This window comes from Mercenaria mercenaria, unplaced genomic scaffold, assembly GCF_021730395.1.
Source record: "Mercenaria mercenaria strain notata unplaced genomic scaffold, MADL_Memer_1 contig_3397, whole genome shotgun sequence".
Taxonomy (NCBI): domain Eukaryota; kingdom Metazoa; phylum Mollusca; class Bivalvia; order Venerida; family Veneridae; genus Mercenaria; species Mercenaria mercenaria.
Window position 1 is genome coordinate 3123 of NW_026461529.1, and position 24139 is coordinate 27261.

The 24139-nt window shown below is 35.6% G+C and overlaps 1 long non-coding RNA gene across 1 annotated transcript in view; it reads right to left on the reverse strand.

The window, feature by feature from the left end:
• Window positions 1-2349: 2349 nt before the first annotated feature.
• The window catches only part of LOC128553031 (uncharacterized), a 43862-nt gene continuing 22072 nt past the window's right edge, over window positions 2350-24139 (reverse strand). Inside the window, exon 4 of the long non-coding RNA XR_008369227.1 lies at window positions 2350-2451. This is a non-coding gene — a long non-coding RNA (uncharacterized LOC128553031). The remainder of the gene's footprint in view (window positions 2452-24139) is intronic.

The following is a 24139-nucleotide window of genomic DNA, read 5'->3' on the forward strand; positions in this document are numbered from 1 at the left end:
ACATTCAGACCAACTTTCATACAGATCCCATGAAAAATATGGCCTCTAGAGAGGTCACAGGGTTTTTTCATTATTTGACCTACTGACCTAGTTATTGATGGCACGTGACCCAGTTTCAAACTTGATCTAGATATCATCAAGGTGAACATTCTGACCAATTTTCATGAACATCCATTCAAAAGTATGGCCTCTAGAGAGGTCACAAGGTTTTTCTATTTTTAGACCTAATGACCTAGTTTTTGACCGCAGCTGACCCAGTTTCGAACTTGACCTAGATATCATCAAGATGAACATTCAGACCAAATTTCATACAGATCCCATGAAAAATATGGCCTATAGAGGGGTCACAAGGTTTTTCTATTATTTGACCTACTGACCTAGTTTTTGAAGGCACATGACCCAGTTTCAAAGCTGACCTAGATATCATCAAGGTGAACATTCTGACCAATTTTCATGAAGATCTTGTGAAAAATATGGCCTCTAGAGAGGTCACAAGGTTTTTCTATTTTTAGACCTACTGACCTAGCTTTTAACCACAGTTGACCCAGTTTCGAACCTGGCCTAGAAATCATCAAGATGAACATTCAGACCAACCTTCATACAGATCCCATGAAAAATATGGCCTCTAGAGAGGTCACAAGGTTTTTTTATTATTTGACCTACTGACCTAGTTATTGATGGCACGTGACCCAGTTTCGAACCTGACCTAGACATCATCAAGGTGAACATTCTGACCAATTTTCATGAAGATCCATTCAAAAGTATGACCTCTAGAGAGGTCACAAGGTTTTTCTATTTTTAGACCTATTGACCTAGTTTTTGACCGCAGCTGACCCAGTTTCGAACTTGACCTAGATATCATCAAGATGAACATTCAGACCAACTTTCATACAGATCCCATGAAAAATATGGCCTCTAGAGAGGTCACAAGGTTTTTCTATTATTTGACCTACTGACCTAGTTTTTGATGGCACGTGACCCAGTTTCGAACTTGACCTAGATATCATCAAGATAAACATTCAGACCAACTTTCATACAGATCCCATGAAAAATATGGCCTCTAGAGAGGTCACAAGGTTTTTCTATTATTTGACCTACTGACCTAGTTTTTTAAGGCACGTGACCCAGTTTCGAAATTGACCTAGATATCATCAAGGTGAACATTCTGACCAATTTTCATGAAGATCTTGTGAAATATATGGCCTCTAGAGAGGTCACAAGGTTTTTCTATTTTTAGACCTACTGACCTAGTTTTTGACCACACGTGACCCAGTTTCGAACTTGACCTAGATATCATCAAGATGAACATTCTGACCAACTTTCATAAAGATCCCATGAAAAATGTGACCTCTAGAGAGGTCACAAGCAAAAGTTTACGCACGGACGCACGGACGACGGACGCTGCATGATCACAAAAGCTCACACTGTCACTTTGTGACATGTGAGCTAAAAATAGGGGACAGAGCCTGACGAAAAATAGGAGGTGCACAAGTTCATATCATGATAAAGACTTGTGTAAGGTTTCATCAATTTATATAAAATACTTTTCGAGCTAGGCACGTCACAAACTTTGGACGGATGGACGGACGGACGCACGGACAAGACCAAATCTATATGCCCCCACCACTCATGGGGGGGGTACAGAAACATGTCTCCCGTCTATGTATTCTAAGGATAGGAGAGGGGCATGTTTGTTGGTATGCAGGGTGAAAGTCAAAACATGAGTTGCAGTTGGTATTGACGGATTTAAGACATGAAGATGAAGGCAGTTTTGTCGAAATCTGTCCAGTGACCTGTGAAAGCCTGACAAGATTTTTCTATTTTTTAGCTCTGCTGGCCATTTTGTGCAGTGAAGTGGAAGTTGCCAGTGGTATTCACAACTAGGGTTGGTACTGATCACTCCTGTGAAGTTTAATCAAAATCCAGCCAGCAGTTTGATCTGAGAAAGTCGGGCAAGATTTTTCTATCTTTAGCACTGGCGGCTATTATGTGCAGCGAAGCTGAAAGTGTCGGCAATATGCACAACTAGGCTTTGTACTGTTCACTCTTGTGAAGTTTGATCAAAATCCAGCAAGCAGTTTGACCTGTGAAAACTGGACAAGATTTTTCTACTTCTAGCTCTTGTTGCCATTTTGTGTAGCAAAGCGGAACTTGCCAGCCACATGCACAACTAGTCTTGCAGTAAAGTTTCTTTGAAATCCGGCCAGCACTTTGACCAGTGAAAGCCGGACAAGCCTTATGCGGACGAACAGACAGACAGCAAAGGCGAAAACAAAATGTCTCCCCCCACCTATGGGGGAGACATAGCTATAGTAAATAGTTGTAACTTACTCTGTATCCAGCATAGATTATCTGAGCAATACTCTGATGTTTCTTGTCAACAGAAATTGATTCAGGAACTTCTTCAGACTCTAGAAACTCCTTGTGTTTGCATGTGGCCTCTCCTTGTTGCTATAGAAACAAAAACTGAGTATAAGAATATGATGTATAATCTTTTCCATCAGTTCAACTAAGGAAATTAAGCCAAGGTAGTCTTTGGTGAATATTATGTTGCCATTTCTATTTCCAGCTATAGTAACCATTTTATATCAAGGGGCACAATCATTTGAATATCACTGATAGGCCCTGAAGGGTATCCCTCACCTGATATAACTTTTAACTCATGGAAACATAGTATCTAATTTAGTTTAAGGAGAGGTAGGTTACCTAGTTACATGGGAAAATTCAAATTAGTTGAACTGCAGCAATTTTTTGTATTTCATGTAATATGATGTTTTAACTGCTACAATCTCAATTTTGTTTATCTCTGTCCCTTCAAGTTCAATTTTTACCCAGGTTTGAAGAACATGACCCTCCAAAGGTACTTTATATTAAAAGAAGGAAAATATGGATATTTAACACTTTTCAGTGTATTTTAGTTTCACTGATATCCATAATGTCTGCATAACTGATAAACTAGTATGCACTTTAGCTATCTAATATCAGCTTAAAATGTATATGTTGCAGGGCTCATGTTTCCATGGTAACGCATTTTCTCTCATTTTTAAACAACTATGTATTACAAGAGGGCCATGAAGGCCCTGTATCGCTCACTGACCTATTGACCTAAAGATCATCAAGATCAACATTCTTACCAAGTTTCATTAAGATATGGTCATAAATGTAGCCTCTAAAGTGTTAACTAGCTTTTCCTCTGATTTGACCCAGTGACCTAGTTTCTGACCGGACATGACCCAGATTTGAACTTGATCTAAAGATCATCAAGATTAACATTCTGATTAAGTTTCATGAAGATATAGTCATAAATGTGGCCTCTAGAGTGTTAACAAGCTTTTCCTTTGATTTGACCTAGTGACCTAGTTTTTGACCCCCACCTGACCCAGATTAAAACTGACCAAAAGATCATCAAGATTAACATTCTGACCAAGTTTCATTAAGATATGATCATAAATGTGGCCACTACAGTGTTAACAAGCTTTTCCTATGATTTGACCTGGTGACCTAGTTTATGACCCTAGATGACCCAATATCAAACTCGTCCAAGATTTTATTGAGGGTAACAATCTGACCAAGTTTCATTAAGATTGGGCCAAAATTGTGACCTCTAGAGTGTTAACAAGCTTTTCCTTTGATCTGACCTGGTGACTTAGTTTTTGACCCTATATGACCCGATTCAAAATGGACCTTGAGATCAACAAGATTAATATTCTGATCAATTTTCATGATCCATTGAAAAATATGGCCTCTAGAGAGGTCACAAGGTTTTTCTATTATTTGACCTAATGACCTAGTTTTTGAAGGCACATGACCCAGTTTCAAAGCTGACCTAGATATCATCAAGATGAACATTCTCACAAATTTTCATGACGATCTCATAAAAAAGTATGGCCTCTAGAGAGGTCACAAGGTTTTTCTATTTTTAGACCTACTGACATAGTTTTTAACCACATGTGACCCAGTTTCGAACTTGACCTAGACATCATCAGCATGCTTATGCAATTTATGAAATGTTTAAAAATGGCTGCGCCCAGGCTGTATTATTTCCAAAATTTTGAAGTAATTTTAATGAAAATGAAACAACATTTAAAGTTGCAACGTAGTGCTTTCCTGAAAAATGGCCAATTGTCGATGATATGCAGTCTGTGTTTAGTATACGACTAAGTTTATAGTAACTGTTGTCCCAATAGCGCAATGCTTATTATGGTGATTCTATGCATGGCTTATGCGAACTTGAAAGCAATTTTTCCCTAAAAATATCATTTATATACACAATGATTACAGTACTTTTGTTTGATGATATAAACTGGTACAGGGGACATCAAAACGGTGTAATTGTAAGGCCTGGTAAGCAAACGTTTAGCCTGTCCTCTAGCGCTTTTTTGCGTCCAGTAACCTGTTTGTTTATAAATTATGAATTACGTATTTTTTTTTTAATGAAATTATTGTACGTTACATATTAACATCAGATTAATGTTGATTATAGATGTAATTACTGTCTTTTCCAATGTTGTTGTGCAGCAGATGTGGCAAAACAAATATTTGACTGACAGAATTTTCAAAGATCATGGCACAGATGAACTGTTGTATTACATTTGGCCTATTCATAAAATAAATAACAAAAGCCAAGAAAACCATAAGAGGAAAGGCAAGGCTTCCAGTTAACAGACGGGCAGAATATAGGTGTCTGTTTACTAGATGGCTAGACACTTCCTATTCCTATTTTACTTACAAGGCAGTCTGAAAGACAGCTAAATCCCCCGCCACTGTTATGGATAGTGAAAGGGTAAACCTTTGACCTTGAGCTGTGACACTGACCTTGAACTGGCATGAATGACTTATGAATCCTGCACATCATCTTGATGAGGTGATCATTTGACCCAAGTTTCATGAAAATCCTTCAAGGGTTTTAGGAGATACAGAGCTCAAACATTTGACCTTGAGTTGTGACCTTGACCTTGAGTTGACATAGCTGAATCATGAGTTCTTGATGTGGTAATCATTTGACCCAAGTTTAATGAAATCCTTCAAGGGGTTTAGGAGATACAGAGTGGACACAAAATGGAAGGCTCAAACCTTTGTGACCTTGACCTTGAGCCTGCATGGCTGACTCATGAGTTCTGCACATCGTCTTGATGAAGTGATCATTTGACCCAGGTTTCATATAAATCCTTCAAGGGGATTAGGAGATACGAGACCATTCCTATAACCCCCCACCACTTGTGGCGGGGGATTAAAAAAGATAATTGCTTATTAGGCACAGTGTATTGTATACTGTCATGTAGTTGTAGCCCTAAGTTTCAAACTGGGTCCATAAACAGCCAAGATGCTTGATGGCTGCTGAGTGTAAAATTCTGACAAACAGTGTTGTTCAAATGTTTGGAATATTTGATTCTTCCCATCTGTTGTTTTAACACAAGGTATTAATTTCAGTCAGTGTTTAACATATGACTTCTATGTCTCCATTCATTTAGTATGTGAGAATATATGCAGTTTTTATGTATAGTATAAAATGTTACAGCTAACTGCCCAGCCGTATATTAATGTAATTTTACAGAAAATACAAAGACAAAATTTTTTCCCAAGCAGCTATAACTAGCCCCAAGGCTCATTTTTAATCAAATATAACCAAGGTCAAAGATATTTTTGAAGGAAAAAGCATCAAATATGGGAAAGAAGATTATAACATGCAGCCTGTGTGATGTTATCTAGAATTTACCCATATTCCTTTCAAAGGTCTGTTTCCTATGGAGATAAAAAGTTCTGATTCTGTTTTTTTATTTTATTTTTTTTCCCTCCTCCTACGACCATGTGTCATCCTGGCGGTTCGTAAACCAAAAAATAAAAAATAACGGCCTGGATTTTTGTGTTCCTTAAATAGACCAGTGTCAACACTTTTGAATTTTACATTTAGATATATAGGTCATGAGCTTCGTTTCCATGGTAACATCAATTCAATTCAAGAAACCACAATTTTCTACTGAAATTTGAACAATTTTAGAGCTTATTTTTAGTATATAAGTAACAAATTATCAATGGAAACTGAAAAATAGGTATTACAAATCAAACTGCCAGCTTTTTTTTTATTTGAAAATGGCCGTAACAAGTAACCTTTCACCCAACTATATTCCAAATAACATTGGTTACCATCATCCATTTTCTTACATTCCGCATAACATTTCAATATAACTACATAAAAGAAGCAAAATACTGAATATAAGTCAGAGCAAAAGACTCATAAAAATATTTCAGCAAATAATGGCTGTTTGAAAATAGTTCAAATAAAGAAAATGCACAGAATTACATACTTGCAATATAAAAGCTATTAATTTTGCACGGTAACTGACATGTAACGTCATGATGCCAATGACATCATTTTAAGGCAACATTGTTTGGAAGCATTTCTGCGGCAATTTATTCATTTCTGCATTTTTAAACCATAAAGCATCAGATTAGAGACATGTTCAGGATTTGTTTTCAGAAGAATGGATATACAAACACATTTAGTCTGTCGTAAACATCATCGTAAATTGTCACGTTAGCTTCCGGTTGGACATGCACACATACAAATATTAAGGTAACCTACCTCCTTAAGTTTTCATAGAGACAAACATTCTGTCCATGTTTTATGTAAGTGAGTGAGTTGTGTTTTAGGCAAAATCGACACAAAATGGTCATATATCACCAAGATGTTTTATGTAAATCAGATAGATCATTAACCAAGTTTTTCAATGATTTGGCCCAATGAGTTTTTTGTCCAAGTGACCCAGTTACAAAATTCTCCTAGATTTCAAACTGGTTAATATTCTGACCAAGTTTCATGAAGATTAGGTAGAAGAAGTGGCCTGCAGAGTGTTAACAAGGTAATTCTATGATTTCATATAGTGGCCGAGTTTTTTTTAAATAGATAATCCAGTTTCAAAACTGACCTAGATTTCATAGACAAACATTCTCACAAAGTTAAATAAAAGTAAAGAAGAAAATGTGCCATCAAGTGGCTTAACATAGTTGTTTCCTGTGATTTTAAATAGTAAATAAAAAGTTTTTGAACAAATAAAAAAAAACACCAATTTTGAGAAGTCGACCAAATAAATAACAAGAGCTGTCACAGGCGACAGCACGCTCAACTATTTCGATGCTGGATAGTGAAACTGGGCACATCTGAGGAAACTAGAGCTGTCACTGGAGTGTTTAATGACTCCAGTTGTGGATGAAGATATTGCACAATAGCCTGAGTCTATGTCAAAAATATCAACTTAAAGTAATAAGAGAGGTAAAGATAAAATGTATCAAAACACTACATAAGTATATCCTAAGCAACAAGAGCTGTCCGTAAGACAGCCAAGCTCGACTATTCGAAATATTGACCCAGAAGCAGGAAAATATTACCCAAAAAAGTTAAATATCAAAAGAGTTTTAAGTTAAAAAGGGGGAATAATTTGACCAAAATGCATATCAGTTATGGGACTTGCTGCTATCAACTAGTTTTATAACCCCGAAGGCACATGAGAAGTTTCAATTCAATATCTGCATTAGTTTTGGAGATAGAAACTTGCATGTAAAACTTTAACCAGAATTTTCAAAGTCCAAAAGGGGGCATAATTTGCCCAAAATACATGCCAGAGTTATGGGACTTGATCCAGTGAGGTTAGTAATTGATCTAGAAAAAGAAAAAATAAGTTTCAAATCTATATGCCTTTTAGTAATAGCTGTATGTACTTGCACGCAAAACTTTAACCAGAATTTTCTAAGTCCAAAAGGGGGCATAATTTGGCCAAAATGAAGGTCAGAGTTATGGGACTTGATCCTATCAACTAGTTTTATAACCCCGAAGACACCTGTGAAGTTTCAAATCAATATCTGCATTAGTTTTGGAGATTAATAACTTGCATGTAAAACTTTAACCAAAATTTTCTAAGTCTAAAAGGGGGCATAATTTGCTCAAAAAAACATGTCAGAGTTATGGGACTTGACCCAGTGAGGTTGGTAACTGATCTAGAAAAAGAAAAAATAAGTTTTAAATCTATATGCCTTTTAGAAATAGTTGTATGTACTTGCACGCAAAACTTTAACCAGAATTTTCTAAGTCCAAAAGGGGCATAATTTGGCCAAAATGAAAGTCAGAGTTATGGAACTTGCTGCTATCAACTAGTTTTTATAACCCCGAAGACACCTGTGAAGTTCAAATCAATATCTGCATTAGTTTTGGAGATAGTAACTTGCATGTAAAACTTTAACCAAAATTTTCTAAGTCTAAAAGGGGGCATAATTTGCTCAAAATACATGTCAGAGTTATGGGTCTGACCCAGTGAGGTTGGTAATTGATCTAGAAAAAGAAAAAATAAGTTTCAAATCTAATGCCTTTTAGAAATAGTTGTATGTACTTGCACGCAAAACTTTAACCAGAATTTTCTAAGTCCAAAAGGGGCATAATTTGGCCAAAATGAAAGTCAGAGTTTATGGAACTTGCTGCTATCAACTAGTTTTATAACCCCGAAGACACATGTGAAGTTTCAAATCAATATCTGCATTAGTTTTGGAGATAGTAAACTTGCATGTAAAACTTTAACCAAAATTTTCTAAGTCTAAAAGGGGGCATAATTTGCTCAAAATACATGTCAGAGTTATGGGTCTTGACCCAGTGAGGTTGGTAATTGATCTAGAAAAAGAAAAAATAAGTTTCAAATCTATATGCCTTTTAGAAATAGTTGTATGTACTTGCACGCAAAACTTTAACCAGAATTTTCTAAGTCCAAAAGGGGGCATAATTTGGCCAAAATGAAAGTCAGAGTTATGGAACTTGCTGCTATCAACTAGTTTTATAACCCCGAAGACACATGTGAAGTTTCAAATCAATATCTGCATTAGTTTTGGAGATAGTAACTTGCATGTAAAACTTTAACCAAAATTTTCTAAGTCCAAAAGGGGGCATAATTTGCTCAAAATACATGTCAGAGTTATGGGACTTGACCCAGAGAGGTTGGTAATTGACCTAGAAAAAGAAGAAATAAGTTTCAAAGCTATATGCCTTTCATTGATGGCTGTAAAAAAACTTAACCAAGGTGTGACGCCGACGCCGACGCCAGGGTGAGTAGAATAGCTAGACTATTCTTCGAACAGTCGAGCTAAAAAGGGGCATAATTCATTAAATATTGGTGCCAGAGTTATGCAGCTTGTGTCATATAGTGTGGGTGATGATGTTGAACAACTATTTTAAGTTTGAATCAAATCCATTTATAAATAACAGAGACAGAGTGAAAGTGCATCAAAACTTTAACCTAAAATTCTAAGTAAAAAGGGGGAATAATTAATGAAAAAATTGGTGCCAGAGTTATGCACCTTGCGTCATATGGTGTGGGTGATGATGTTGAACAACTATTTTAAGTTTGAATCAAATCCATTCAGTAATAACAGAGACAGAGTGAAAGTGCATCAAAACTTTAACCTAAAATTCTAAGTAAAAAGGGGAAATAATTCATGAAAAATTGGTCCCGGAGTTATGCACCTTGTGTCATATGATAAGGGTAATGATGTTGAACAATTGTTAAAGTTTGAATCATATCCATTCAGTAATAACAGAGATAGAGTGAAAGTGCATAAAACTTTAACCTGAAATTCTAAGTAAAAAGGGGAATAATTCATGAAAAATTGTGCCAGAGTTATGCATCTTGTGTCATATGATGTGGGTGATGATGCTGAACAACTATTTTAAGTTTGAATTAAATCCATTCAGTAATAACAGAGGTAGAGTGAAAGTGCACCAAAACTTTAACTTGAAATTCTAAGTAAAAAGGGGGAATAATTCATGAAAATATGACGCCAGAGTTATGCACCTTGTGTAATATGATGTGGGTGATGATGCTGAACAACTATTTTAAGTTTGAATCAAATCCATTCAGTAACTAGAGCTATCACTAAAGGTGATGAATGTACCCCCCGCATGCACTGACACAGTACATTGCAATTTGACGCACACAAGATTGCATAATTATGTGGACTGTATATATATAGACTGTATGTATACAGTATAGTAACAAAAAACAAAGTCCCATAACTATGCAGAATATTTATCTAAAAGAATGTAACATGCACCATGCACAACTAGGGTTGGTACTGATCACTTGTGTGAAGTTTCATTAAATTGTGTGCAAGGGTTTGGTAGATTAGGCACGCACAAGACTGCATATGTAGACTGTATGTACATAGTATGTTAACAAGAAACAAAGTCCCATAACTCTGCAATTTTTGTCACTGAAAGAACCTAACATGTCCCGTGCACAACTACTGTTGTTACTGATCACTTGTGTGAAGTTTCATTAAACTGTGTCAAGGAGATGAGGAGAGATGGTGCGCACAAGATTGTGTCTATGTATATAGTATAGTAACAAAAAACAAAGTCCCATAACTATGCAAAAAGTTTTTCTAAAAGAACCTAACATGCCCCATGCACAACTACTGTTGGTACTGATCACTTTGTGAAGTTTCATTAAATTGTGTCAAGGGGATGAGGAAGATGGTGCACACAAGTTTGTGTCTATGTATATAGAATAGTAACAAAAAAACAAAGTCCCGTAACTCTGCAAATTTTTTTCTAAAAGAACCTAACATGCCCCATGCACAACTACTGTTGGTACTGATCACTTGTGTGAAGTTTCATTAAATTGTGTCAAGGGGATGAGGAGAGATGGTGCGCACAAGATTGTGTCTATGTATATAGTATAGTAACAAAAAACAAAGTCCCATAACTCTGCAAATTTTTTTTCTAAAAGAACCTAACATGTCCCATGCACAACTACTGTTGGTACTGATCACTTGTGTGAAGTTTCATTAAATTGTGTCAAGGGGATGAGGAGAGATGGTGCGCAAAAGATTGTGTCTATGTATATAGTATAGTAACAAAAAAAACAAAGTCCCATAACTCTGCAAATTTTTTTTCTAAAAGAACCTAACATGCCCCATGCACAACTACTGTTGGTACTGATCACTTGTGTGAAGTTTCATTAAATTGTGTCAAGGGGATGAGGAGAGATGGTGCGCACAAGATTGTGTCTATGTATATAGTATAGTAAAAAAAAAAACAAAGTCCCATAACTCTGCAAATTTTTTTTCTAAAAGAACCTAACATGCCCCATGCACAACTACTGTTGGTACTGATCACTTGTGTGAAGTTTCATTAAATTCTGTCAAGGGGATAAGGAGAGATGGTGCGCACAAGATTGTGTCTACGGACAGACAGACAGACAGACGGACAGACGGACAGACAGACAACCTGACAACCTGAAACCAGTATACCCCCCCTTACAACTTTGTTGTCAGGGGGTACAATAACAGAGATAGAGTGAAAGTGCATCAAAACTTTAACCTGAAAATCTAAGTGAAAAGGGGGGATAATTCATGAAATATTGGCACCAGAGTTATGGCCCTTATGTCAGATGATGTGGATGATGATGAGGAATAAGTATTTCAAGTTTGAATCAAATCCATCAAGTAATAACAGAGATAAGTTAAAAAAAGAGAAAGTGCACCAAAACTTTAACCAAGGTGGGGACGCGGAAAGACGCCGACGCCGGGGCGAGTAGGATAGCTCTCCTTATACTTCGTATAGTCGAGCTAAAAATGAAATGTTCAAAAGGATACAATTCTTTTTTTTTGTTCAACACAGAAAACAAAAGCTTGCAAGCTTAAACTGAATACACACTCCCAAAAAAACTATTCATGCTATTCTGAACTGGTTTATATCTCATAATCACAGTATATTGTTATTTTCTTTATGTGTAGCTTGTATGCATTTATATGCCATTTTCAAAGTAACCAAGGATATATATTATTAGTGTCTTTGTTATACATATCTATTTTGTAGTAAAAATAGACTTGTGGAAACATTTTTCATAATAAACTATACAGATACCACAGTGGACATGCAAAAACATTGCATAATGTTTTTTATATAAACATGAATAAAATGGGGATATGCAATGACTACTTTAGGTCTGCATCCTGCATACATGCAACCGGCAGGAGGCACAAAGTCTTGAAAGACAGGCATTGTCATACTAGAAAGCAGAAATTATCAATTGATAAATACTATTCACACTGGGTTTTGGAATCTGATTCATTATATGCAGTAATTTAACCAACAACATTAATATTGTTGTAGCTTTGGTTAAGTTTCAGTGGCTTGAATATTGTTTTATATTTTGCCGACTGTCAGTGCCACCTACGTTGTATGACAAGCAAAAACAATCTCAATTTTGGTTCAGCTAAAATGTGTACAAAATAACAACCTTATCGGCTAATGTGCAAACAACAGTTTCGGAGAGAAGACTCTTCACCGAGATGGGACTTGGGACTTAGCAAGTTACGAGTCCGAAAAAACATTTATTACTGGATATGTCATTATGTGTTCCTCAGTGTCAAAGGCACATGTGGCATATAGGGAATGAATGTTTGTCCCATACATTACAGATTTTATTGGTATATATCAAGTGGACATAAAAATATTGCTGTGAGTTTCATGTTTTGAGATACGGTACCTGGCTAGAACTTAATTTAATTTGACGCAATCCTAGAAAATATTGAGAATGATAATCTGTTATAGTTTATATTATGTGAATATATGTTTAAATGTGTATGTATATGTTTTGTTCTGTATCATTTCAGTTGCTGGAGCCTTCATTATAGTGTAATCAATAAAAAGTAATGTGTTAACGTAGTTCGACTATTTTACATAATCTTTTCATATAGGCAATATTTTAACTCGGTTTTATTGCCCGTCACAAATATTAAACAACCATTAATCTGACTGTCTAATTATTTGGACAAGTTAGAATTCTTTTATCACATGTATCATTGTCAAGCATTTGCAGGGGACATGTGTCATTATACATTGAAACTGCACTTGGTTTTGAACAGAACTAATAAAAATTTATGGTAGTAGTTATTTTTTCTTCAAGACTTCAAAGAAACAAAAATGTGTTTAGCAAGTTAATATTCACTTTTGCTCTTCCATTATGACATTTCTTTGGTTTCTTTCCTTTTTACCAATTGTAGTATTTTCTGACAGGACCCACATGAATTTGATTGTTGCCCAATTACAATATACAGACAACAACTCTCTATATCGTGATATGCCAGTTTTTTTCCAACAACTCCAATTATAAGAAAAACATTTTACTCTGACACTGTGCGTTTCATTTGAAACGTACAAGAAACCTAAATACATGAAAAATACAAGGTTTTAGCTTGATATCAACAGCTTCTAAGGTTTTATGGCATTTTCAGTACCATAAGACAAAGCGTCAGATTTTGTCAAATATAACTGTCGCAACATATTTTGAAGCACTTACCCCAAATGTAGTCCCAATCTGTGACTCTAGTTACCTCTCCTAACGGTCCGTCCACAGAGTCACAAGCAGCCACTATTAAATTGACGTAATTTAGGTACTTCAGTCTTTCAGACATGATTGCAAGCATAATGATGATTTAATGGCGAAATTTAAGAAAAATATTTCAAATAGCAAATTTTTTCTTGTGTTTGTCTTGTAAAATACGCTATATGTCAGGTCATGAGCAAAAAGTAACGCACTGACCTACGTTATCGATTTGTTTTTCGCCATTGGTGACTTTACAGCTTTAGTACGTCACTATTGGCGCATTTCATTCCTACTCAATTACCGGTAACGGATGAGCACAACGTCTCAGGCTAATTCTAAATGTATTAGCGCAGTATTATTTGTTACCCCAGTCTGAAGTTGAATTATAAAATTTGAAGACAAAACAAATATTGGGAGAGAACTATTCACATATATTCCCATGTGCTTGTTCCTTCACGAACACCCGGAATAAACTTTGGAGAGCAAATCAATTTCGACTTCAAACTGTGCTAAATGCTGTACATTCATGCATGTATATTTGACAGCTGTTTTTCTACAGTTTTTTATGCAGAATACCATTTCTGTTCACAAGATAAATGTATTACCTACAGCAAATTAAAATATTTCTTTCATTTTTCAAACTATGAAGCTTATAATTTATGTTCATATTTTAATCACTAATGATTACGCCTGTGTTCTGACGTGGCTGAGTTGGACGTAATATCAGACTGAAATGAAATGAAAGTGACAATTGAGTCACGAAATAGCTCTACAGAGCAAAAAACCTGAGGACATTTGTATCCGCCATTATGCAACTACCATTTTTTTCGCACCATTTTTCTATTTAGTGTCTATATGCCTGGACAGTGTTGATAGTGAAAATCATTTTTCATAGTTTTACCTGATTATTCCTAATGTTGAGCTTTAGCTGCTGTAATTTCTACTCAGATCCAATTTCTTTACAATACTTGTTATCTCTGCCAATTTATTCCAAAGATAATTGTCTGTTTAACTTGTACATTTTTGGCTTGGAGCTACGGCTCCAAGCCTATGTATTGTTTTTGTTGTTTTTTCGGTACCCAAGTGTCAGTAGGGGAAACTTCCCGTTCGGGAAATCATTTATGGGTTTTTCCCTACTTCCTGAACGGGAAACTTGTTACTTTTTATAGTAACATGCTTCCCGTTCGGGAAGCAATATCGCAAGTTTTAGACCCATTTCATTTAAAATTGCCGGTGCACGAGAATATACACAATATCTGCAAATTAAATATGCCACATTAAACTTGAATGATATATCTAAATTTCTACCATTCACAATTTTTTTAAATGTCTTACTGAATTTTTTATTTGACAGTGAAATTGACCATTTTCTTCAGAAATTGCTTAAAATCAGAGTTTCCCGAATTGGAAACCTAACTTCCTGATCGGGAAACCTAGCCTTTAAGTTACTTCACAATCAGGAAACTGAAAGCAGACATTCAGAAAATGTATTTTTTTATTGTTATAAAAAGCAATTATTTCAAATTTCAAGTTTTCAGGGAGTTGTGATCCTGTAATTTGATGTGTCTGGTGCCCCAGGATTTTAACAGACTCATATGAGTTTGGGTTCAAAGGCAGTGGATCAATTATTTGAATATTTACTTTAGATATATTCCAAGATCTTGTGTTGTGTGACTCCAGCATAGTTTCTGACGTAAATGTATTTCTTTCTCCTTTTAGTTCGTCTGTTTTTTGGGGGTTTTTTTTTTTAACTTTGTGAGGTATTGTCGTCACTTGATGGTTGGCGTTGGTGTCTGCGTTTGTTAAAAATTTTGTTTAGGTCCACTTTTTCTCAAACATTGTAAGGGTTACAGCTTTAAAACTTTGCACATTAGGGGACTATGTATGCCTAGAACCACAACTCTGATATGCATTTTGATAAAATAATTGCCCTTTATTGTACTTGGAAAATTTTAGTTTCTTGGTTAAATTTTTTGTTTAGGTCAAAAACTATAAGAGCTACAGTTTTGAAACTTTGCACACTTGTTTATCATCGATCATTAGGGACTATATAGCCCAAGAACCATAACTCTAATCTGCATTTTGTCAGAATTACGGCCATTTTTGTAGTTTTAAAAAATCCTAACTATATCTTTTTAAGATCTCTTGTATGTGTTACTACATAATACACATGTTATTTCTTTACTTTTCTGTTGTTCAGTTTTTATCATTTTCAATACTATCAGAGAAATTGAATTCAACAAAATGCGGATCTCTGCTCTTCAAAAATAATCTTCTTTGCTGAAAACAATGTACAAATATTCATAATGTGGGTCATAAATTGAATCATAATACTGGCCTGTTTTGTTCTTTACACCTTCTTGTTTTTATAAGTTTTCACTACATACTGATGTTCTGAATTCAAATCTACTGCACAAAATGATGTTGCATTAACTTTGGTATCAGTTTTAATTAACCATGTTTTTCCAACTATTTGATCATTGTTAAAGGCTCCTATACAGTAAGACAGAAGAAATTTCAGTTGCTAAGTTCCCTGTGATGTCAGCCACTTCATTAACGTAAGATAGCAGCCAGGGGCCGTATTCATAAAGCATATTAAGTATAAGTTTTGACTTAAGTTTAAGATTTTACTTAAGTTTGGGTGATTTCAACTTAAGTCTAAGTAAAAACTTAAGTTCTAGTCATAAAACAGCTAAAACTTAAGATACGTAAGAAATAACATAAGTCAGAAAATACAAAAGCGTTGTGAGTACGATTAAAGTGTTGTTTTCAGATAAAAGCACTTTAAACATAATTGTGCATGTTGTATCTGTCTGAAATTAATGTTGTTGTTTTTTTAATGTTTTCGTCCACAATAAAAAAACAAGAGGGCCATGATGGCCCTATATCGCTCACCTGTTATCATTGCACTTGAGGACAAGAAGGTCCTCAGAAAAAATATCTAAGTCCAAAGGACAGGAACAACAAAGGGAAGAAATTTAACCAAAAAGAAAAAAAAATTCTTACAAGGTAGAGATATGTCAAAATACACCTAAAAATTGGAGGTACCATCCATGTTGTACCACAGAAAAGTGGTCTCAGTTTTTCCCTACGGTCAATAATAAAAAAGTTACTAAAAACAAGCTATTTATAGTAACGTAAGTGGGAAGTAATAAAAAAAAAAAAAAATGCTTGTAAGTTAACAAAAGAAGGATCTGCCAAATAAATCTTGACAAAAATGAAATTTCAGATCAGTATCTTCATTAGTTACAGAGATATACCCATTTTAATTTGAAATAAAGGGAGGTAATTTGATATAAAATCAGTCCATAGTTATCTACCCTCAGTGACTCAGTCCAACTAATGACAATAATGAAATTTCAAATAAGTCCTATAAGTACTTACTGATATAAATCCATTCTGATTACAATCAGGGGAGGTAATCATATATAAAATAACTCTGGAACCTTTGAATGGATCTGATTTGTCATGGAATCCAAGATTTATTGTTGCTGAAGATATTTTGGAAGTTTGTATCAAATAAAACCATAAATGAAGTCTCTATATGGCTGCAAAAGCCAAAATAGCTAATTTTGGACCTTTAAGGGGCCATAACTCTGGAACCCATGAAGGAATCTGGCCAGTTCAAGAAAGAAACAAAGATCTTGTGGTGATACAAGTTGTGTGCAAGTTTGGTTAAAACCAAATCATAAATGAAGCTGCTATTGTGCAGACAAGGTCAAAATAGCTAATTTTGGCCCTTTCAGGGGCCATAACTCTGGAATTCATTAAGGGATCTGGCCGGTTCAAGAAAGGAACCTAGATCTTATGGTGACACAAGTTTTGTGCAAGTTGGATTAAATTCATATCATAAATGAAGCTGCTATTGTGCAGACAAGGTCAAAATAGCTAATTTTGGGCTTTCAGGGGCCATAACTCTGGAACCTGTAATGGGATCTGGCCAGTTCAAGAAAGGAACCGAGATCTTATGGTGATACAAGTTGTGTGCAAGTTTGGTTAAAATCAAATCATAAATGAAACCACTATCGTGCAGACAAGAAATTGTTGACGCACGGACGGACGCACGAGACGGACTGACGACGGACGACGGACGACGGACGAAGGGTGATCACAAAAGCTCACCTTGTCACTATGTGACAGGTGAGCTAACAAGAATTACTTATCAAGTTGTTTTATGAATAACAAATATTCTTAAGTAAAATAAATTTCTAACCTAAGTAATACTTAAGTAAACAATCAATTTCTTGTACTTATAAGATGCTTTATGAATACGGCCCCAGATGAATAACATGAGCTGTCCATAAGACAGCATGCTCAACTTTTGTCAGTGCTTGACTCTGAATTAGAGTTTTGCAAGTACAAATTTTAACAGTCAAAATTCAAATCAGAGTTATGAGGATTGTTTCTCTTAGTGATGACTTTGATAGTAAAAAACTATTTTAATTTTCAAGTCAAAATCTTTGATAGTAACAGAGATATTTGACTACATCAACAACTTTTACCAAAAAAAAAAAAATCTAAGTTAAAAAGGGGCATAACTCTATCAAAATTCAAATCAGTGTTATGGGGATTGTTTCTCCTGGTGTAGACTTTAATAGCAAAAAAAAAACTATTTTAATCTTTGATAGTAACAGAGATATCTGACTTTATCAAAAACTTTTACACAACAAAATCAAAGTTAAAAAGGTGCCTAACTCTGGCAAATTTCAAGTTATGAGGATTGTTTTCTGGTGTAGACTTTGACAGTAAATACCTATTGTAAGTTTCAAGTCAAAAACTTTGATAGTAACAGAGATATTTGACTTTATCAAAAACTTTAAAGTTAAAAATTAGAATAACTATATCATAAGTCAAATCAGAGTTATGTGGATTGGTGTAGACTTTGATAGTAAATAACTTTTTGAAGACTGAAGTCATATTTTTTTTACTTCTCTTTAATAGGTTTAAAACAGTCTAAAAGAGCATTTGTCACCTTTGCATTTGGGTGTGCAGAAAAGGAAGACATATAAAGAGATTGTAATTCTGTATCAGCTATTAATAGAGACATAGAGTCCTTGATTAACTTGGATTTTGATAAATATAAAAGTGAAAGAAACAAAGTAGTTACATCTTTTCTTGAAGGTATCACATCTGATACAGTAAAAACACAAAATACTGTAAGAGCATGTGCTGCATTTGAACAGATTTACAGTTTCAGGTAGATGCATCTTATGGCCCCAGTTTTGTTACAATATCAAACAGCACAAGGTAAATTGTCTGTCAGTATTGGTTCTAATCTTTAGCTCGATTTTTAAAAGAAAAAAGTAGAGTTGGCGATGGCGTCACCTTTGATTAAAGTTTTTTAAAAGTCAAATATCTCTGTTCCTATCAAAACTAGTATTCCAAAACAATATAATACTCTGAAACCAAACCATGAGCTTATAGGGACTTGTCACTGCTATATTTCTATGTCATTATAAGTAAACCCCTTTCATATTTTATCGTTATGTTTAGTAATACAAGTATTGTTATATTATCATGTACAATAAGTAAGCTAAAGAACAGACTTTAATTTAACAAGAGCTCGTCGAACACGAAATGCCCCCCTTGATGCATTTAGTAATTGCACAAGCAACAGAAATTATATGCTCACTGTAAACAAAAGTTCTACCATTCTGGTTTAATCTGACCTTGACATTTAACCTATTGACACTAGGCCGAAGCGTTCTTGAGTTATTGCCTGGAAACCATTTTACTGTTCCTGGTCACTGTGACCTTGACCTTTGACATACTGACCTCAAAATCAATAGGGGTCATCTGCTGGTCATTACCAACCTCCCTATCAACTTTCATGATCCTAGGCCCAAGTGTTCTTGAGTTATCATCCGGAAACCGTTTTACTATTCAGGGTCACTGTGACCTTGACCTTTGACATACAGACCTCAAAATCAATAGGGGTCATCTGCTGGTCATTACCAACCTCCCTATCAAGTTTCATGATCCTAGGCCCAAGTGTTCTTGAGTTATCATCCGGAAACCGTTTTACTGTTCAGGGTCACTGTGTCCTTGACCTTTCACATACTGACCTCAAAATCAATAGGGGTCATCTGCTGGTCATGGCCAACCTAACTATCAATTTTCCTGACACTAGGCCAAAGCGTTCTTGAGTCATTGCCTGGAAACCATTTTACTGTTCCTGGTCACTGTGACTTGACCTTTGACATACTGACCTCAAAATCAATAGGGGTCACCTGCTGGTCATGACCAACCTGCCTATCAACTTTCGTGACCCCAGGCCCAAGCATTCTTGAGTTATCATCCGGAAACTGTTTACTGTTCAGGTCACTGTGACCTTGACCTTTAACATACTGATCTCAAAATCAATAGGGGTCATCTGCTGGTCATTTCCAACCTCCCTATCAATTTTCATGATCCCAGGCCCAAGTGTTCTTGAGTTATCATCCCGGGAAAACCCTTTTTACTGTTCAGGGTCACTGTGACCTTGACCTTTAACATACTGACCTCAAAATCAATAGGGTCATCTGCTGGTCATTACCAACCTGCCTATCATTTTTCATGATCCTAGGCCCAAGTGTTCTTGAGTTATCATCCGGAAACCGTTTTACTATTCAGGGTCACTGTGACCTTGACCTTTGACATACAGACCTCAAAATCAATAGGGGTCATCTGCTGGTCATTACCAACCTCCCTATCAACTTTCATGATCCTAGGCCCAAGTGTTCTTGAGTTATCATCCGGAAACCGTTTTACTGTTCAGGGTAACTGTGACCTTGACCTTTCACATACTGACCTCAAAATCAATAGGGGTCATCTACTGGTGGTGACCAACCTCCCTATCAACTTTCATGATCCTAGGCCCAAGCGTTCTTGAGTTATCATCCGGAAACGGATAGGTCTACATTCCGACCGACCGACAGACCGACCGACCGACATCTGCAAAACAATATACCCCTCCTTTTTCAAAGGGGGGCATAATAACATTTTTGGTTCTAGCATATGACAGTATTATGTCATACTGTTTCGATGTCAGTTGCCTTAAAGCTACTTTTTCGAATTTCTTAAGTTTGTTCAAAAATTTTCAATTTGAAAAATACATTTTGTATCACCTTGACAATTGATTTTTTTTTTTGGAAAATATTCATGTGAAGAATACAAACAATCTGGAAAAGCATTATGTATCCCTCGTGAACAAAATCAGATTTTACATTGAAAAACATCAAGCATCGAATATCGTCCTGCTTTTGGTATTTCTAAATACCATTTTGTATCAAACTAGATACTGTGAATTTATTACTGAAAGATTTGGCATCAATTAAGGTAAAAAATGTACCTGTACACATACATGTGTTCAATAATATCGGTCTGTGTTGCTTGATCTATTTTCTTTGCATTCTGTATAATAGTTTTAAAGTTTTCAATGTAGGAGACACAGCCTTTGCAATATGACACTAGTTTTGTGATTTTCTATTTTATGTAGTTTATCAAAGAGCTATAAAAATAAAGTATTTTATACTTCTTTGAGTTTATCAAGTTTTTTCAGATCTCCCTTTGAAATGTTTCTTCTGGTTCTTATGACTTCGTCTGTCTCGATATTTCATTTAGTATGATAAAAAGATGTACCACGAAAATAAGAATTTCCTGATCGGGAAGTTTGGTTTCCAAATCGGGAAACTCTGCTTTTTTGCAGTTCATTCAGAAAAAGGGCAGATTCAATGTAAAATTAAAAAAATACTAAAGCATTAAAAAAAATTCTGAACGGTAGAAATCTAGATATGTCTTTTAAGTTCAATATGGCATATTCAATTTCGAGATCTCATGTATAGTCTTATGCATCGGGCATTTTTAATGAACCTACATAAAATATAGTGGTTTTACTTCCCAAACGGGAAGCATGTTACTATAATAAGTAACAAGTTTCCTGTTCGGGAAGTAGGGGAAAACCCATAAATAATTTCCCGATCGGGAAGTTTCTCTTACTGAGTGTGTGTTAGTATGATAAGAAAAGCCGGGAAGCTGACGCAAACAGAGTTCAATATGTTACAAATTCAGTGATTGGTTGCAGCAACAAGTGACCTGTGACGTCAGCTGCGCAATGCAGAAATATTGGAAGTATTCCGATTGCAGTTGCTCTTTTGTTTGTCTATTATTTAACTGGGGGTGTACAGCAATATGAATATAACTATAAAACTAAAGTCTGTACGATAAACTGACAACTTCTCAATTTTGACGTTTACATTATTCATGATTGAGTTTACATTTATCCATTGCAGTAATTGTTAATAAGATTTAACAGGCAGTTTTGAAATTTGTTAGAGAACGCCACCCTTAAAGGATGTAACATACCAAAAGGTGTCTCAAAAGACATTTTGCCACCAATTTTTGACAGTACTATTATGGTTGGTTCGATTAATGTTGTAGGGGTGTTATTAAAACAAGTTAAGGAAGTAGCTCTGCAAGGTATTTTTAACAGATTTTTTTTCACAATACCACCTTATTTTGCATATCAGTGTTTATACTTCTGTGTTTGTATCGTAATTACTGGTGAAAGCCATGGCAAATCTGGGTTAAGGCTTAGAGTTTTGTGTATTCTTATTATGCCCCACATCAAAGAGGGGGTATACTGCTTTGCATAGGTCAGTCGGACGGTTCATAGACCATAAACTTTCAGCCTAGTAACAACAGAACCATTTAACCCATAGTCTTCAAACTTCATAGGATAATTGGTCTCATTGAGTAGAGAACCCCTATTGTTTTTATGGTCACTGGGTCGAAGTCACAGGGGCCTAGTAAAGGAAATTGGTTTCCGCTCAATAACTTGAACGCTTTGGGCTAGAGTCTTTAAATTTTATATGGAGGTTGGACACCAGTAGTTCAAAACCCAAAATGCCAAGAATTGTTCAATACCCTTGCCTCTAAAGTTAAGACTGGCGTTCCCATGGGAGCAGCAGTAGAAAATCGCAATCATGTTTTGCATAGAATCTTATGTAATGATCCCTACCCCCACTTGTCCAGTTATGTAGACTATGCCTAAACCAGACAAGCCTTTCCTTTTTAAAAGGAAACTTTGTTCCTATTTAATTTCACACAATTTTTAATGCAGGCCAAAACTGTTCATGCCTCTGCTGACCTTGATAAAGAAAACCTCTACCATACAGTTACACTTTTATTTTTTGGCAATATCAGACCTAAGACCACAGTTATTATTACTATGTGCTCTACATAGGCACTGGACACTACTGCAATTTTGCATGCATTCCAACCCCCCTAAAAATACCTGAACTCAACAGAACTATTCAAGAGAAAAAAATCCAGCCACAATAAACATGGGGTTGACCATGCAGCTCTTTTTTCCACCATTTTGAATCAAATCACATGCGTATGAAGAATACTCTCTAGATGGCTGCAAACAGGTAAAACAGGCCTTATCAAAAGGTCATGTTATGCATATTCTGATATTCTCATTCTGTCAAATTGTACATGTACCTACTATTTCATATCTCCTCTATTAAATCATGCCATTTATTGCAGGTCTTTCACTAAAAAATTCACCAATATTCACCATCAAACAGAGAAACTATTTTCCACGTAACCACTTCCTTACTCTGGTCAACCAAGGGCAAATAACTGTGGTCTTGTGTCTATGTAGTAGTTATGGACGGTCGGCAGGTAAAATGAAAATAAAAATACTCAAAATGACATTTACTTTTATTTTGTTTCGTCAAAAATTAGGGTCGACGCTCCCGGAAACCAGAAAATAAACTAGAGCTATCACTAAAGGTGATGAATGTACCCCCCGCATGCACTGACACAGTACATTGCAATTTGACGCACACAAGATTGCATAATTATGTGGACTTATGTATATAGAATGTATGTATACAGTATAGTAACAAAAAACAAAGTCCCATAACTATGCAGAATATTTATCTAAAAGAATGTAACATGCACCATGCACAACTAGGGTTGGTACTGATCACTTGTGTGAAGTTTCATTAAATTGTGTGTAAGGGTTTGGTAGATTAGACACGCACAAGATTGCATATGCAGACTGTATGTACATAGTACGTTAACAAGAAACAAAGTCCCATAACTCTGCAATTTTTGTCGCTGAAAGAACCTAACATGCCCCATGCACAACTACTGTTGTCACTGATCACTTGTGTGAAGTTTCATTAAATTGTGTCAAGGGGATGAGGAGAGATGGTGCGCACAAGATTGTGACTATGCATATAGTATAGTAACAAAAAAACAAAGTCCCATAACTCTGCAAATTTTTTTTCTGAAAGAACCTAACATGCCCCATGCACAACTACTGTTGTTACCGATCACTTGTGTGAAGTTTCATTAAATTGTGTTAAGGGGATGAGGAGAGATGGTGCGCACAAGATTGTGTCTATGTATATATAGTATAGTAACAAAAACACAAAGTCCCATAACTCTGCAATTTTTTTTTCTAAAAGAACCTAACATGCCCGATGCACAACTACTGTTGGTACTGATCACTTGTGTGAAGTTTCATTAAATTGTGTTAAGGGGATGAGGAGAGATGGTGCGCACAAGATTGTGTCTATGTATATAGTATAGTAACAAAAAAACAAAGTCCCATAACTCCGCAAATTTTTTTTCTAAAAGAATCTAACATGCCCCATGCACAACTACTGTTGGTACTGATCACTTGTGTGAAGTTTCATTAAATTCTGTCAAGGGGATAAGGAGAGATGGTGCGCACAAGATTGCGTCTACGGACAGACGGACAGACAGATGGACGG